The sequence below is a fragment of the Eubalaena glacialis genome, chromosome 3, assembly GCF_028564815.1.
Source record: "Eubalaena glacialis isolate mEubGla1 chromosome 3, mEubGla1.1.hap2.+ XY, whole genome shotgun sequence".
Classification (NCBI taxonomy): Eukaryota; Metazoa; Chordata; class Mammalia; order Artiodactyla; family Balaenidae; genus Eubalaena; species Eubalaena glacialis.
Genome location: NC_083718.1, coordinates 101,610,054 through 101,623,691, shown reverse-complemented (window position 1 = coordinate 101,623,691; position 13,638 = coordinate 101,610,054). Strand labels below are relative to the sequence as shown.

Sequence of the window (13,638 nt, the reverse complement as noted above, 5' to 3'; positions counted from 1 at the left end):
TCAATATTATGTTGCTTAGATTATTTTTCAATTATTGATCTAAAGATCATAATACATGGTATTAAGCCTTTATAAGAGAGTTAGAAGGAAAAAAGAGTATATTATTTTGATGTCCAATTAACAGGGCAAGAGAGACTCTCAGATGAGAAATAGTTGTGACCTAAGAGTTATTTTTTTATTCTTCAATTCCGCTTTACTAACTGAAAATATTGATTAGAAAATAATAAAGTTAGACCTCAATGCCACATCCATCCTCTTGTGTTAAGAGGGCAGCACTAGCAGAGAGGTTCCTATTAAATATAGGTGTCATTTTTATTCCTTATGCACTTCTTTCTATTCTGCAGTTTCCTGAGGGATGTGAAAATAAACACACTTAAGAGATTTCACAAGAACTGTATTACTTCAAGATGATATGCTGCAATTTTTTTCCTCCAAAAAAAATCAGATCTTTTATTATTGTGTCGTTTATTCATATATTGGGCTTTAATCTGTAATTGTGACTGTGTCCAGAACATAAATACCATAATTAGTATGAAAAGCATTTAAATGGAACAACAACCAATGTTGGTTAAAAGCAATTCCACTGTACAAGAAGCTACATACCACATGTGGCAGAAATAAAAGTAGAAATTTGATTAAACAGCAGTGCAGGACACCTACCACAAAAATAGTGAGGTACAGATTTGTGAATTACAGGGCATATGAAATATGTGTTCTTAACTTCTAAGTGTATTGAGAGAGAGATTGGGATATTATTTTATTGTTAGTTAATAACTTTATTAAATTATACTCTGAGAATGAAATTTGCATAAAAGGACTCATTTTAGGATTTTTTGGTTTGAAAATCCTTTGTGACCTATTACACATGCATGAAGAGAATATGCATCATCTATTTTTCAGGAATAGGATCAATCTGTTTGTCTATGTGTCAATGAATTCATACACAGACATAAAATCAAAATTTTAAGTTTTTCTGTTCAACTCATATTGCCTCACTAAAATTGTAAGGCTTTATCTAAATCATTTTATGTGATTTTTTTTTTTGTACTACTGTTCTATTACTTCACTCACTTTCAACTTTATCAGTCTCTGAGACAGATGCGTGAAAATCTCCTGCTGTGATTGTGGATTTACCAATTTCTCCTTTTAATTATTAGCATTATTTAAAAATATCTCTGGTAGTAACTTTACTAACATCATAGTGTGTATTGTTCTTTTTGCTGTTATAAACACTTTTTATTTCTATATTTGTGCAAATATTATTTTGAAAAAAGAGGATTAGCTTACGTTAACTTACCTTTTACTGGGGTGAACAATGAACATTAAAACTGATTACTCTGTAATATTGGGTAGTGACATCTGATATAAGGAAAAATAAAGCTAGGTAAAGAGATAGCGTGTGATGGCAAGCCGCTTTGAGGCGATGCTTTGGAATAGAGTCCTGAGAGTGCGTGATAGATTAAGTCATGTTGGTTACTGGCAAATAGTGTTCCAGGAAGTAACCACAGGTTCTTCCAGGTCTGGGGAAGGTAGGCTTAAAGGAAAATTTCAGTAATGGAAAGGCTACCTGGCTAGAGTGAGCAATGGGAAATGTGGAATAAAGTGGTGTTAGAGGAAGAGTTTAAGCCATGGATTAAATTTGAGTTTTGATCCATTTGGTACTGAAAGCTACTAAAGTCTGTTAAATCTGCTGAAGCAGATTTCTATTATTAGTATTTACTAGGCGTATTTTCTTCCATCTCTTATTTTGATACAGTATAGGTAATTTTGTTTTATGTGTATCTTTTAAAGAGCACCTTGCTGCTTGTTTGTTTTAATTGAGTTATATTTGACATACAACACTGTAAGTTTAAGATGTACAACATTGATTTGATACATTTATATTGTGGTATGATTACCATAGTGGCATTAGCTAACACTTGTATTGCTTCATGTAATTGTCAGTTTTTCTTGTCTTGAGAACAATTAAAACCTAATCTCTTAGAAAGTTTAATGTTGATAATATAGGTTGGTTGTCTATAATCACTGTACTGTTTATTAAGTGTCTAAGACTTATTTATCTACTGGTTGCAAGTATGTACCCTTAAACAACATCTCTCCCATAACCCCCATGCCCCAACTCCTGGTAACCATCATTTTACTCTCTGCTTTTACAATTTCAGGTTTTTTTAGATGTCACATATAAGAGATATCATATAGTATTTGTCTTTCTCTGTCTGATTTATCTCACATATCATAATGTCCTCAAGATCCATCTATGTTGTTGCAAATGGAAGAATTTCCTTTTTTCTCATGGCCAGATAGTATTCCATTGTATAAATATACCACACTCCCATGTTTATTGCAGCATTATTCACAATAGCCAAGATATAGAAATAACCTAAGTGACCATCAATGGATATTGTTTTTATCTAACCTATGATTGTCTATATTTTTATGAGACAGAATAGAATGGTAATCAACAAAATGTTCTCTGGATTCAGTTTTGTGACCTTGGACAAATTTAATTAAATTATCTAGACTGTGGCTTCCTTTTTGTGAAATAAGAATAATTATAGTACTTATATGATGAGTTTGCTTGGAGAAGTAAAAAATTTAATATACGTAAAGCCTTTAGAATAGTGACTAGTTTATGTAAAGTACTTAACATAAAATTAGCTTTTATAATATTATTAATGATTTATTACATTCACATTTATTGTAGTGATTTTATACACACATTTGCATGCACACATATACACATATATGTAATTATTAGTAATATCATACTGTGAGTTGTTTTCTTTCTTTGCTTATTTTTTCTTCCAGCTTTAGGTTGGATTAACAGATTTCTTTTAACTACTTTGTTTAATCCATACAGTACAGAAGCTAATTGTATTGTATTTCTGTTTTGTTAGTGGCTATCCAATTAAGAATTTCTCAAAACTCTGCTTTTAGACATAAGGAAAGAAAGCGATGTCTGTTTATGAACTAAAAGTATTGAAAATAAACAAGTGAAATATCAATGTCATAACACTCTGACTACTGGCACTAATATTGAGTATTTAGTATACTCAATTATTGTCTCATTGAACAAATTAAACAACATAGATGTTTAGCTTAGAATAAATAAGTGCATGAATAAACTATTGCTTCTGGTATAACTTTTGTGACATGGACTACTGAAAATTTTCAGGAAAAAGGATTGGGGAGAAATCACAATAGTAAATGGTCTTTCAGTAACTGGTTTGGCAGGTTGTAGTGCATATCTTACTTATCTGAATGATATTTTGAGAATAAATCAACTCTTTTTGCTTTCTCTGTAAAAAAGAAATTAAAATTATGGACCATATCTATCCAAACCTTTGTCCAAAATGAGGCATCCCTACAATACCCATTGAGGAAGGATACCTAGGCCAAAAGAATGTTCTTCTTTGGGGACCATAAGTGGAACTGATTATTGCTTTTGTTCTCCATAGGATTAACCAATTAGACCTCTTTTAAGACCTGCCTTAGTTGATTGGCCTATGGGATAAAGGAGATTGGACTACACAGTTTCCTTTGGTGCTTGGATCCTCTAAGTAACTCTAGTCCAATGACATAAAGTTCTAAATCACCATTATTAATTTTAGTTAGAAACTCCATTTATTAAGGAAAATTGTTCACAAGTTAGAGAAACCAATTGAAACTAGCTTAAGCAAAAGATATTCAAGTTTATTATGGGAATGCAGGGAAAATACATGAAACCAGAGGAGGGACAACTCTTGCCATCTTTCATTTCTGCTCCTCTTTCAGCATCTGCTTCATTCTTTTCTGACTCTGTGCACTGGCTTTTCTGTTTCTAAATGCACATGATGACAATACAGTCTTACATCTTCTCTCTTTAAAAGGCAAACACATATTGAAAATTAAATTCCTTAGTCACAATTCTAAATTCCCAGAGAAATGACCATAGATCAGAAAATATCCTTGGACTGATTAACTGGTATAAAACATTATTGTTTTGTGTGTATTGAAAGTGAGTCTTTGGGGAAAAAATCTGGTTGGAGGATATTTAACAAACAAAGAGATACTTATCTCAGAAACCAAAAATGTACTGAATAGGATCACCACTGTGAAAGAATAACCCTCATTTCTCTATGTACATATGATTCTGGCTATCCTAGTTATGGGCTTATTTTCAGGCTCTGATATTTATTAGGTCCTTAAATATTAGTTATTAAGATATGTTTATAAGGTTCAACCACATTCCTATGACTGACCTGGAAAAGATAAATATCTTTAGATGGAAAAAACAACTAAATATGGCACCTAAAGTATACTTCTTAATAGGTCATTGCCTCTAAACATGTGTCAGTATATCTTCAATTACATGTGAAATCTTCGTATGGTCAATTCTTTATAAAATAATATACTGTAGTATTATCTAAGCTAATTTTTATTCCTTAGAACAGTTATAGATGTTATGGGAAAGAATCAAGACAATTAGATTACAACTGAAAATATTTTTATCTATCATGGCTCTTCTGTTAACTAGAATGAGACTCAAAAGTAAATTGCCAATGACCTTTTAGGACTATAAAAGTTAAAACTTATTTTCCCATGAGTTATTTCTTGCTTATCAACCTATAATATCTCAGTTGCCCTTTTTGGCTCATATGCTTTATTGAAAACACTACGGCTACAGTTCAGTAGCTGGACTTCTCCTAGATCTTTGCTGGTGGGTAAACCATAGGTAAGAGTGGCCGACTATTAAACATTAAAACATTAAAGTTTTTTCAGTAAAATCTGTTTGAAAATACCTCCTTTTAACATTTGTCATGTCTACAACTGAAAATTTAGAAGGTGAAGAAGAGAGATTACCCAAGAAGCCATAAATTGTCATACATGTTTAAAGCAGTTAAAAGTGAAATTAAGGTACAAAATAGAAGAGTAGTTTCTGTATTCTTTCCTTGGCCTAAAGTCTATCATTAGGGACAATATTTTGATTTATGTATTAACATTTCCTAGTCTAGAGTTATGAAATTAAGTATAGACATAACATATATGTATATAATGTATGTTCTAGTCAATGAATTCCACATTTTGATTTCTATACAATATAAAAGTCAAAAAAAGGTCAGAGATCCACAGATATAAAAGATGAGAAAACTGAAATCCAAAGAAGAAAAGTGTGATTTTTCTAAGGCCACATTAGTAGTAGTGGCAAAGCATGATCCAGCACAAGCCTACTGGTTTCCACTTGTACTTTCACTACTTCACACACTCTCACCAGGTAACCTTCCTGTTACTTGCTTATGGGTGAATTGCAGACTTCTCATCTGTTCTCATCTCACAGTATAAGATCCACTATTTCTACCACGATTGAGTGAGATAAGCAGTGTTATTTATAAGACTCTAGTCATAGTTGTCTGAATATTGTTAGGCTGGAGCAATTTTTGGTTGAAAACAAGTTGATCAACTCAAACATTTGGTTAAAATGACAATTGGTACATCCCAAAAAATAGCTTACTCTTAGATATTTAGTTTCATTCAAAATTTCCCCTTAATATCAAACATCTAACTTCTAAATTTTCTCCATAGCAATCAATGCAGAGTAGAAATAATTCATTACATACTTACATTTGTTTAAAATTGATACAAATGTGGAAACATCCATAAATATTTGCAGTGCCACATCATGGTTATTATCAATTATGATTTAGGCCTAAGCTTGCTGTGAATTAACAAAATTGCATATAGCTCTATCATTCAAGTCATTTCACTAGGTACTGTGAATGTTGTGCTATATTATTATGTGAGCATCAAAACGTCTCTTTTTCCTACTCATGAAGTAAATTTATATCCATAAAGAAGCTCACCCCTCAGTAATAAACAAGGCATGCATTCAATGAGTTTATTTCTGAGGGAAAAAAAACAGTTATTTCCATCACAGTAATACTTTCTAGTAGTTCCTGTGGATGAGGTTGAAAAGCGGGGACACTCAATGCCTTTCAAAAGGAATGGCAGAGGGCATATTTTATAACTAAAAGCAGACAAGTCTCTTTTCTCCCAAGTAAAAAGGAGTGTTTTCTAAAGAAGAAATTCCTTTTTTACAAATCACAGGAGCATTCTCATTTTTTCACCTGAAATACCTCTCCAGTTTTTTCATTAAATTTCCATAGTTCTTGGAACGCAAAGAAATGACTTTAAATTATCACTTATTTTACTTTTTATATGAAACCTCTACATTTTATTGGAAAATGAGTTTATCCTTCAGACATTTCAATAATTTATCTATGTTTTATGACCAGCTGCTTCCAGACATTCTTAAGATTTATCCCAAGTGCTTGTGGTCGGTCAGTCAGCAAGGCAGCCCATGTTTATGGAGTATCAGGTGCATGGATAATCTAGTGTTGGCATAAGTTTCATACAGAACTTAGATTTTAGGAATTATGTTTAAAAATATTTATTATGACTTTATATTCTCTTGCCCTTAATTTCTTAGGAAAATAAGAATGTCATTAGAAATGCATATTACCATATATTTAGTGAAATTGGTGATAATTATGATGTGAGTAAAAACATCTTTCTTGAAACACTGTTATCTTGGCTGTTTAATATTAACAGCATTCCTGGTGGATTTTACAATTAAGTTGTTATTTGGTGAACATGCATAAGAGACTCAGATGTATAGGAATTATCACTAATTATAAACTAGCTGGTCATGAATGCATATTGACAGATTTCAATTCTTTTTTCAAATTACTATTAACTTTCCAATAAAAAAAACAGAAGTTTTAAATTCAGTAAAAATTTGTGTAAAAATATGTAAAAATGTCTCCTTTTAACCTTTATATGTTGGAAAACCAGGTTTTTGTTTTGAAGAAAGAAACCTCATCAAGGCCATGACCCTATTCATACAGTAAGGGCAGTAAAAGGCATTAGAAACACATGCTCATGGATTCCTCCGGCCTCGTTAGTGAGTAAAGGATATGCATGTCATAAATCCAATTGGGCCACATCAGCAACACTACATTAAGCAGCATATACAATTTGCACATTTATGGAATGATATGCTTAACATTTATGAAGACTCATTTTTCTATGGCCTGAAAAGAAACAATACTAATAGTGTGCGCAATTAAGGGCTCCCAAGAATAATGGAAAAATTGGTGACTTGTAACCACATTTAGTACTATGTGCTGCCTTGAAAGCATAATGAATTCCTCCCTATTGTCTTCACAGAACATCAATGCAGATAAATAATTTATAAAACTGCTAGAATAACACAGGAGATGATGAAGGGATGGTGACCAAGGTAGTCTCTAAAGATGCAGCCTTGCTTCCTTGTACATCTCCTATGCCCCAACTTACTGAAGAATCCTCTTGATAAGTCAATTCAATTCTAAAAGCATTTATTAATAATCTTCTCTGATAGGTGCTACACAGTAAGTAGGAGTCCTTTATCTCCAGGAATAATAAAGCACACTGAGAGAAAGAAACAATATCTCTATAGAAAATACAGAGTTAAGAAGAAAAATGAGTGGTGGAAAATAACACAAAAAAATCAAAGAAAAATGCAATAAGAGGAAGGAGAAATTGGGAAATCTTTAGAAATGAGTAGGACCTTGGATAGATGGTAGTATAAAAGTGGTGTGGGAGAGAGAGACAGAGAGCAAGACAGAGAGAGAGAGAGAGTAAACAAGCAAGCGAGCAGATGGAAAATGACTTAATGTGATGATGAAAATCAGGTTGTCCTGGCCTTGTGCTCGGGGTGGTTTTAGTTCTTAGTTTAGATGCGTGGCCCCTTTTCAGAAAAAAATAATTGCCCAATTAGACATCATCACTTCAACCACAGAAGACTCCAACCAAACCAGAAAACATAGGAACTCTTGGGTTGGACGTTACCTGGGCCAACCCTCATATCATAGGGAACAATACAAACACAGGTGTTTTCTTTTATAGCTTAAGGAAAAGAATTCTACAAGAAAGTGTCAGCCTGGAAACAGTGTAAGTTTTCCCAGGTCTACAAACAACATTTTTCACATAACTTCATCGCTCAAATACTGCTTTATCCCCTGCAGAGAATACAATTCTAAAATAATATCAGAATTATAAGGATTATTAAAGGCTACACATTTCAACTGCCAATTATTAGAACAAGTGCAAAGGCCGCAACTGGACATTGTCTTATATAGGGATTGCTTGATGTCACAACCTTAATTCCTCTTCTGTGACAACAATTTCCTGTCTTGCCTTTTCTACCACCTCCCTTGTTTCATCTTCAACCACTCTCTGCTCTCATCCTAACCACCTCTTGTTATGCTTCCATTTTCTTCTGGTTTATAAGTACTCTCCCTCCTGTTTTCAGTCTTTCTTATCTAACGATGAATTGATGGTATAATTTGTTAATTACTCTCTTGTGAGCTTTCTCAAGGTCTTCCATCCTCTGTCCTTTTGTGTCTACAATCCTGAATCAATCTAAACATTTAGCTTCCCCATACGTACACAGTTGGTAAGTATGACTGCAAGAAATCACAAAACTGTGCACATTGTTGCAACTACAAATATACATGGTATTAAATTTTAAATGGATCCTCAATATCCTTATTTTTATTTGTCTTAACTCCATTTCCTGTTACCCAAGTTTGCTATAAAAAACTTAATTGCTTTTAAGTATCTTACTGTACCTTTAGATTAATTACTTTAAAAAACATATCTCCTACAGCATATAGAACAGCGAAATCATCATGTAGGAGAATCTTCAACTTAATGACTTGTGTCCCCATGATTATCTATTAAATACCTATTTTTACTTATTTCTTTCCATCTCAGAAATTTTATTGTTTTCAATTTTTTCCCCTCAATTCTATTTGTTTTCAGCTGTTTGTTGATTTTGGCGCATCAATTATTTTCTATATCTTCAGCATATTTTTCTCTAGAAGCATCTTTGGCACAGTTATTTATTGATTTCTTTCCAATTTCTTTTAGCTACTTCATACTAAAAATTAGAATTATTTCCTGAAGTACACATACCAGCTTTTGGTAAATCCACAATTTCTGTATGATTTAGCATTCAAAAGGGACCACAGTTGAGATTAAAAGAAAGATGATATTAACAAACAAAATCAGAACTGTGCAGGGCAGAATGAGGTGTATGGCCATCAAAATAATGAACTACCTAATTCCACCTTTGTATACAAATGATTGGAGTATGAATGGATGCTTGGTCTGCCTTGGGGGGCAGGGGTAGTTGGTTCAATTATTGCAATTAGTACTAAAATAAATCCACAGTGTTACCACATTTTCAGGTAATTGTCTATTAAATTGAAGAATACATGTAGAGTGACTCACATATCAACTGGCACCTAAAAATTCTGTGTACAGTAGGAAAGCTATTTGATTCATAAGAAATTAAAGTCCCATTCATTTTTGAAGAGTTTTAAAATATTTTGTTTTACAAAATTTGAGGAAATACTCTAGGATATTCTATCTGTATACTGGCATATAAAACAATGATTAGAACTGAAGAGTTAACAGCAAATTTTGTTCTTTTTTCTTTCTGGATGGGTAGAAAGCAGGCAGAATATAATACAATTCCTTAATTAGCGTGCGTTCCATTTCTGCTTGTTTTCAAGTTTGTTTTGTCATTAAATTGTCTTACAAATGTATAAGAAGTATTGTTTTACCCTTTATTTTTGGATTCCTGGACCTGATTTCAACATGTATGGGTGGAGTCCCCACACATACAACAAGCAGTGCTCTGACACCAGCTGGGTGTCTTATAATTTAACTCAGTTGTGACACTACTTACTTGGAGATAGCATCAGATTCCACAGGTTAAGCATTCAGTCTTACAAGACTGCCCCCCACCCCCACCATTTCAGCTGTTACCTGTGCTTCTGTCCAACTAGCTATAAATCAGAGGTTCCCATAAATCCTCTCCTCGGGTTCTATTGATTTGCTAGAATGGCTCACAGAACTCAGAGAAACATTTTACTAACTAGATCACTAGTTTATTATAAGAGGACATAACTCAAGAATAGCCAGATGGAAGAGATGCACAGGGCAAGGTATGGGAAAAGGACATGGAGTTTCCATGCTCTCTCTGAGTGCCACTCTCCCTAAATCTCCACTTGTTCACCAACCTGGAAGCTCTCAGACCCCATCCTTTTGGGTTTTTGTGGAGGTTTCATTATGTAATGATTGATTAAATCATTGGCTATGGGTAATTGATCCAACCTCCAGCTCTACCCCTGTCCCCAGAGCTCAGAAGGGTGGGACTGAAGACTAAAAGTTCCACCCCTCTAATCACGTGGTTGACTCTTCAGCCAACCAGCCAACAGCCTTAGGTGCTTTCCAAAAGTAACCTCATTAAATAACAAAAGACACGTTTTGCTGTCATCACTTAGGAAATTATAAGGGTTTTAGAATCTCTGTGCCAGAAACAGAGATGAAGACCAAATATATATTTATTATTATAAATCACAAGGTTGCATCTTTTATACAAAATTTAATTTAGTACTGTTTATATAGGAAATCTAGTTTCTAAGGAAAAACTACCTCTTATATTAGATCTTTTAAAAAATTGTGTACCTCACAACACTTATTCACAAAATAATTACAGACATTCAAAAAAAAAAAAAAGGCAGAAGAAATTATCAATTTTAAAAATTTAGTTTATTTTTACATCTCCAATTAATCAGTATGGTGTTTTAAAGCAAGAATTTTTTTTTTTGACATCACACATTAACTTTAAAATAAAAATACATATTTTCACATTAACATATATTTATGTCTTGTAGTTAGCACTGTCAATGGAAATAATGAATTAATCTATAATAGGAATAGAAAAGAGTTTTTCTGAGCCAAACTGAGGACTATAGCCTGGGAGACACAGATTCAAGAAGCATTTTAATTGTGTTACACTGGAATACAAAATGAAGGAGGCTTATAAAGGCAAAACCCACAAAATTACATAAACTGTTTTTCAATAGTTAGGTTTGGAGCTGGCAAGAAGTAAGGATCCTGCAGCTACTAGTAGATATTGTTTTAAGAACAGCTGGTGATGTCCTTGAGTGTGATACAGTTCAGAAAGTTCAAATTCTCAGTAATACAGGAATGTATCTGAAGCCACAACCACAATGGCCACCCAGCTCCATTTTGAATGCCTGAACCACAGTACTACATTCTGATTTATAAATGCTTTGTTTTCTTTAATGGTTAAAGCCAATGTATAATGAATGTTTAATAGGCCATGAAGAAGTTGTTTTGGTTAGCCTAAAATTTAAGTTAAATCATGTATAAGTCAGAACGACTTCCCCATACCTCAATATGTGAAAAATGTCTTCCATCTCTACCAAGTTAGATCCACAATGTTACCACTTTTCAGGTCGGTGTTAATTAAGTGATTAACTTGAAGAATATATATAGGGTGAAATACATATATATATATATACATATATATGACTATTTGAATTAATATATGTATACATGGGTTAATATTAGAATAATAACATAACAAAATGGGAACATATTATAAGAATATGTATATATATATTAATGTAAGAATATATGTAGGGTTACATATGTTTATATGTAAATATATATAATTTAAATTTGTCCTAAAAGTAAGGATTAAAGTTTGTTTTGAATAAACATATCTAAAGTAGAAATCAGAAGATTAGATTTTAGAGTATTTTCCACCTTAGGAAAGCCAGGTATTTAGTGCTCTCCATGAACATAGAGTACTATATTATTATTAAATTAATACATTATTATTATTATTATATTTTGATGTTACATACTATTCTGGGCACAAATGTCTGGCCATATGATTGGACTTTGAAAGCTAATTGTTTAGTATGGGGAGTAGATTAGATCTGCCATCAGTGGATTTTTAATACACACTACACTAGATAATTCAAATCTAAAGACAGAGCATTGTATCTAGAAGGTATAGCAGCATGCCACAGGTGGTGGTTTGTGTAAGCAGACTTTTCTAGAGAGATAGACCATGTTTTAATATGAGTGTTCAAACAAGTAAGTGGAGTGTTATAGCATGGAATCCTAAGAGAGGTAGCTTAAAGAAGTCTTTGCCTGAATCCCAGTTTGTTTACACTCCCAAGAGCAGTACTTGCCGCTCTTTGTTGTTGGGCTTCACATACCCATTTGCCTGCAGGAAGAGTTGAAAATGTCTGGGAATTAATGTCTCCCCAGAACTAGCATTTAACTAATGACTGAAAGATGAAGAGATACAAATATTTCAGGTTTCTTGTATACTAATAAAGAAAAGTTTGCACTGTAACATATACCATCTCCAAATTTCTCCTGTATCATTAAGCCAAAAGTAATATTCGTAAACATAGATTAGTAGGGTGCCCTTACTTGGACTTCCTCCTTTCTCAGTCCCAGTTCCCCACTCTCCTACCAGTTTCCCCTGGGAACACTTCAAATTAATCTCTTTCACACCAATCCTCCTCTCAGGCTCTGCTTCTGGGGAACCCAAATTAAAACATTGTTCACAATGAAGGAATAAAATAGGACAACAGTGGGTGAGGGGGAAGGCATAACTTTAGTTCTGGTGGAACTAATGATACTCATTAGGTTAGTAGAATTGTTTAAGATAGAGAAGGTAAAAAGGTTAGGAATCAGATGCCAGAACTCGAGTACAAGGGACAGGAAGAAGATTATTAACTAAGTATCTTAAAGCTATATAATGAAAATAAGCAGAACATAGATTGAAAATTATTAATTCTGATTTTCTTTATGAAATTTACAACAATAATATCATCACATTGAAAAATTTTCAGTTTTTCATGGGTAGAATAAGTAATGGTGAGTTAGAAGAGGGAAAACCTATTGAACTAATTCTTAGCTTTGAGGACAATTTTAAAGTTCAAATAACAAGAAATAGGGCTTTTAATGAACTTGAACAAAGATGTATAGAGTTCAGTGAAAATGCACTTTCAGAACATATGCAGTTTATAATTCCTGGAGAATATTCTTGTTTTGCCTTCACCATTTGCAGTTGTTGCAAATATTGATTTAAAGACTCTGAAACAAAGAGAAATTTTGCAGCCAGTCTTCCTACCAATCTGGGAGTGGTTTCTGGAATCTTGGAACAAAATGTGTTAATGTTTCTGTTAAATTTTGGCACTATAAATTTCTACCTTGGATACAGTTCAGCACAGGATTTTTTCCCCTATCATGTTCATGAAGCCAAACCCTAAGTGAGATGACAAAAATTATAGGAAATAGCAGGAAAAATATAAGAAAAAGATAATGGCATGGCCCAAACAAGGGGTTGATTGGAAGAGATAACACATGAAGATAGTGAGGAAGTATTGAGCTGATATCTGAGATTTCAGAAAAAGAACAGAAAATTCTTCAAGTCCAGTTCCTGACTTATCTGAAGGAATTACAGTACTAAGAAAATTCTGTGCCTGAGACTACAAAACTCTGATGAGTGAAATAAAGAAAGAACTAAATAAATGGAGAGATAGTCCATGTTCATGGATAGGAAAACTCAATATTATCAAGATGTCAGTACTTCCTAACTTGATTTATAGATTCAGTGAAATCCCAGTAAAATCCCAGCAAGTTATTTTATGGATATGGACAAACTGACTCTAAAGTTTATATGGAGAGGCAAAAGACTCAGAATAGCCAGCACAA

The 13,638-nt window shown here is 33.1% G+C and overlaps 1 pseudogene; it reads left to right on the top strand.

Annotated features, from left to right (window-relative positions):
* The first annotated feature begins 1,402 nt into the window (after window positions 1-1,402).
* LOC133087117 (ubiquitin-like modifier-activating enzyme 5) lies at window positions 1,403-13,410 on the top strand (annotated as a pseudogene).
* Window positions 13,411-13,638: the final 228 nt, after the last annotated feature.